Source organism: Crocodylus porosus, unplaced genomic scaffold (genome assembly GCF_001723895.1).
Source record: "Crocodylus porosus isolate Cpor-Errol unplaced genomic scaffold, CroPor_comp1, whole genome shotgun sequence".
NCBI classification, from domain to species: domain Eukaryota; kingdom Metazoa; phylum Chordata; order Crocodylia; family Crocodylidae; genus Crocodylus; species Crocodylus porosus.
In genome coordinates, this window is record NW_017728916.1 from 21238191 (window position 1) to 21243591 (window position 5401).

At 44.2% G+C, this 5401-nt stretch overlaps 1 long non-coding RNA gene across 1 annotated transcript in view; it reads left to right on the plus strand.

Annotated features, from left to right (window-relative positions):
• The window catches only part of LOC109311111, a 22717-nt gene that overhangs the window by 4578 nt on the left and 12738 nt on the right, over nucleotides 1-5401 (plus strand). Inside the window, exon 2 of the long non-coding RNA XR_002101424.1 lies at nucleotides 2746-2747. This is a non-coding gene — a long non-coding RNA (uncharacterized LOC109311111). The remainder of the gene's footprint in view (nucleotides 1-2745; nucleotides 2748-5401) is intronic.

The following is a 5401-nucleotide window of genomic DNA, read 5'->3' on the forward strand; positions in this document are numbered from 1 at the left end:
ACCACATTTCTGTTAGCCCTATGACATCTGGGTTTGAACTAGCTATTCTGAGGGTGAGTTCCTCCTGTTTATTCCCCATACTGTGAGCATTGGTATATAGGCATTTAAGGCCTTGCAAGACTGTGTGTGCCACCCTCCGTTTAGGGAGACTGTCTGGACCCCTGTTCCTTACCTTACCTTAACACTCCTTGCCTTTGTCACCTGTCTTGCTCAGATGGCGTCTCCTCATTTTCCTGTGGCCCCCTCCCCCGGCGAGGCTAGTTTAAAGCTCGCCATACAAGATCAGCCAACCTGGAAGAGAAGACCTGGACGATCTCTAGATGTTTAAGTAAAAGCATGTTAGGATCTGATCTGTGATCCACATAATGATGCCTCCAGCCATGCCACATGGAAGAGCAGCTGTGGGATCCAGTATCAGACCCTATTGTGCCTTACTGCCTGGGATCTCCATCCCAGATTCCCCCTGCACCATCAAGTACCAAGTTCCTACAGCTGTGAGTCCCATAGCTAACAGTACTGAGAGTCATGACAACATCACACAGTTTCTTGGACTGAGAGTTTGCAGCTCCCAGCCCAGTAGCCTTGGGGCACTCTGAGAATCCACACAGCTGTGGTACTCCCAGCACCAGCGCCACATGGTGCACCCCTGTGGCTAGGAGCCCCATCAGCTGATGGAGCTTCCAACCGCAGGGAGAGACCCAGGAACACATGAAAATTAAAGCTGCATAGCAGCCATCTATAAAGTTACTGCACATTTTCAGCTCTAACTTTATAGCAGCTTGGATCTTTTTATGGCATGATTGTTACCTGGCTGGTCTAAACTAAACAATTAACCAATCAATTGTACAATTCAGGTAACATGTAGGGGGGGCCTTGGAATAAGAGTTGATAGTACAGTATTATGATCTGATTCCATGCACACCTCACCAAAAACTACCACTTAATTTGAATTTGTAGAATAGTCCAGGGCACTAAAGGGGATTTCATCTTTAACATGGTATATAATCAGCCATTGTAAAACATTGTTTTCTTTATAATGCACATATAGAAATAATGTATGCAGTAAATATTTAGTTTGTAATAATATTTACAAGCCATCATCCTGAGCATCCAAGAGTTAAATAAACAAAGAAAAAAGAAACAAAGCTATTAACAAACTAAACCTTCCTGGCCTATGGCATGCTAAGCAGCAGCTGAACTATTCAAAAAGAGTGAATGTTCTCCCTTCACTTACTTTTTAGACTTATATTAATAAGCCTCTAGTGATACTACATAAACCCCCTACAGCTAGTTAATTAGCCCAATACCAGGTGGGGTTGACAGTATCAGAACCAGTCACATCACTTTGAAAGCATTTAGTGCAGTGAGATAAAACTTAACGTAATTATTTCCTAGTAAGTGCTATAACAATGTAACTGCAAATTACATGCTAAAACTGAAGCAAATTCTAAACATAATATGTTTCGCCATCTTATTCTCTGCATTTATTATCTATGTTACCCAGTCCGCTTACAGAAAACTTATATTCAAACATACCTAGAATAGTTTCATGATATTCATTGAAGGCACAAGCTCTTAAAAGTGAATTCCAAATGGCTGCCTACTGAAGGGTTTTGGAAATATATTGGAAATTAAATCCAGTTAATGTGATGTGTATTTTACATGTTATTGGTTATGTGTAGAGTAAATTATAATATGTATGTATCAGTGATTTATTATAGTCCTAGTCATTTGAGTTTAAATACTAAAGACTTTTGAGTTAACCAATTATGATTTAACTTTAGCCTATTTTAATATAATTTATTGATGCTCATATTCAGCATAGGCAATGAACTAGAACATGGGTAACAGATCTGGTTTCAAGATTTCCTTGCAAAAGTCACTTAGAGTCCCTCTACAAGGGCAGGTAAAGGTGCAATGGGATCTAATGTGCAATCCACAAAATCACACCTCCTGCCATACTACACATGCATGCCAGAAGGCACGATTGTGGGAATAGACATTAGATACCATCAAGCTTTATCACCAGTGTAGGGGGAGTGCAGGATCATTATCCCAGGGTGCCTCAGCACCCTGGCTCCCACAGCTGCAAGCCCCACAGCTAGCAGGGCTTACAGTGGGGAAAGCACATATGCTGTGGGCCTGGCAGTGGAGGCAGTGACGGGAATGCTGCCCCCACTGTGAGCCTAATGAGGTACAAGTCTTACAACAGTGGCAATACTCTCCCTGATGCCCCACTGAGAGCCCCACACCTACGAGGTTGGCAGCAGTGACAGCTTGCTCCCCACTGCAAGCCCCAAACCTGGCAGCAGGTGGTGCACCCCTGTAGTTGGGAGCCCCTCAGTTGATAGAGCTCCCACCCACAGGGGAGCTCTTGACCACACATTCAGTGAATAGTGTGATTAGAAAAAGCTACAGAGTTATTACACATGTTTTGTGGAATAGCTTTGTAGCTTATTGCCTGTTTTATCACACCATTAATTGGTTGAACATGGAGCTGGGTCACAACAAGGTGTGAATAACTGGTTAATCACATCTTAAGTGTAATGTGTAGAATGGGCCTTAAAATCAGGTCCTCAAGGTAGTTAAGGCATCTAACTTGGAGTGAAATTTTAGGTAATTTAAGGCTTTGGAGAACCTGAGTTCTAGCATCTCACTCCTACAGTTCTCAATGCCTATTCATCCACCTTAGGAGTATAAGAGGAGGAGAAAGAAAAGGACAAGATGAATTTGTTAAGAGACCAGTGGTGTTCACAGTACTAAAACAGAACATGAAAATTGCTACCCCAAGGCACCATTCCCTTAAGCAAAATACATATTTCACAGTCCAATCAATGTCATGCATATTCATAGATTCTTAGACATTAGGACTGGAAGGGACCTCAGAAGATCATCGAGTCCAACCCCCTGCGCCAGAGGCAGGAAGTCAGTTAGGGTCAAAGGATCCCAGGAAGATAAGCGTCCAAATATTTCTTAAAAGTGTCCAGAGTAAGTGCTTACACCACCTCTGGAAGGAGTCTATTCCAGGCCTTGGGGGCTTGGACAGTAAAGAAGTTTTTCCTTATGTCCAGACTAAAACGGTCTTGGAGGAGTTTGTGACTGAGCCTATAAGAGTGATACGGGTTTGTTTGTTTTTCCCCTGTGGTGGAGTACCTTGCATTTATCTGTACTGAATGTCATCAGGTTTTTATCTGTCCACTTTCTAAGCCTATCAAGGTCAGCCTGGATCACCAGCCTATCCTTGGGTGTAGATGCTCTACCTCAAAGTTTGGTGTCATTAGCAAACTTGGCCAGTCCACTTCTGACGCCAGTGTCCACATTGTCAATAAAGATGTTGAAGAGTACAGGTCCAAGCATGGAGCTTTGGGGGACACCACTGGTCACAGAGAGCCATGATGATTCAGTTTCATTGACTACCACTCTCTGCATCTAGCCTCAAAGCCAATTTCCCAGCCATCAGGCTATGATGTAGCATAGAGGAAGCAGCTGGCTAATTTTTCCATTGGCATTGGTATCAGGAGCTCAGGAAACAAACAAAAGGAACTGGTCTGCCTACTAAACAAGAATGACTATGACCTCACAGGGATAACAGAGACCTGATGGGACTCCACCTATGACTGGGCCACAGGTATAGGTGGCTGTGGAAAAAACCTACTTCAGCTGGGCAAGGAGCGGAGCCGGCAGGATGCCACACCGGAAGCACAGTGCAGCAAAAATGAAACTGTAGTGGGTGGAGACGCCATAGTAAAAGAAGTAAAAAGAAAAAAAATGGACAGGCCAAAAGGAGCTAGGATCAGCTCCTACATTGACACGGGCACACTTTGTGGCAGTGTGCTGGGGCTGATTGGCTGCCTGGACCCCTGAGTCTGAAATAAAAAGCCCAGAAGAGGACTCATCAGGAGGACTGGAAGTGAGGTCCCCAGCCTGCCAGGAGGCCAGATCTGGAACCCATGCAGGGATCTGGTGGCTGCCCCAGGAAGGGGTTCTTGGTGAAACCCAGATCCAACAGAGGTCCAGGGAATTACCTGCTGAAGCTTCACGGACACCGAACGTCTGTGGTACAGACTGGTATCTGGCAGGACCAAGTAAAGCAAGAATTAATGACTGGTGGGCCCATGGCAAATGTAGAGCCCCCTTAGGGAGACAGACACCTGGGCACAGGATGATACCACATCAGGAAGATGAATAAGTAAGGCAAAAGGGCAATAGGGAATGCTCAGGCCAAAACAACCTCCTGATCCCCGCCATCACAAAGTTAGTGGGGCCAAGCACCAACGTGCTCAGCACACCAATTCTGATCATCCAGACAAAGACATCTTTAGTTGGCATTAGGTGGGGTGTAGAGGAGGCAGATCCCCAAAGCAGGAAGGACAATCAGGATGCTCAAATGAACGCACCAAGGGGAACGGGACTGACCATCTTCTTCCCAGTAGCAAACCATTTAACAGCAAAGATGTGACAAGGAAGACCCCCTGGTAGTCGGACTAGAGTACACCCACTAACAAGCCTGTTTTCTCCTCAAAGTAATAGTGAAGGCAGAGAAAATCACCCATACCCAACACACAGGGGAGAGGCACGGGAGGCTACAATGGCTATACCCTGTACAGGAGAGATTGTGCTGAAAAGGTGCAGGGGTAGCCCTCTATGTCAAGGAAAGCTACACATCCCTGCAAGCTGACATTGGTACCCATGAAGGATGACTGGAAACCCTCTGGGTTAAAATACATGGGGAAAATAGCACAGGGAACACAATGGTAGGAGTCTACTACAGACCTCCTAATCATAAACAAGAGCTTGACCAGGAATTTGCCAGGGAACTGGCTGAGGCTGCGCACACTCGTATACTGGACATGTGTTTATTGAACATGAATCTGGATATCGTTTAGTTAAAGGCTTTACAGATTTTGGCTCATAAACAGGATAACTAAAGCTAACTGGATGATGGACAGTCCTTGAAAGGTGTTATGCCAGAAATGCATTTAAGGAGAAACTTGAATGTGGAGAGGGAAATTACTCAGTCCACAGATGGGAGGGAATATGAAACAAATAAATTTATTACATGCTAAAATCTTAGATAATACTGGCAAATTATGAGGATGCAAAATATCTGTAAAACTGGCTTTTTGGGTGGGAAAGGAAGGAAAGTTTGCTTTAACAACCAAAAGAATACAGACGCTGAGAAAGTGGGAACGGCAGTATCTCATAAACATCACATTATTTAAATGAATCAGCACTAGACAGGAACCCCTAGGTTTTGCATCAACAGCCTTATATTTTCACACAAATAATGTGGTAATGTGTGACACTGCAGAAGGCATACTTCACACAAGAAAATGTTCTCCGCACTGCATATTTGCAGCGTAGGCTCTAAATTTGATACCAGGAAATCCCAGTATAAAAA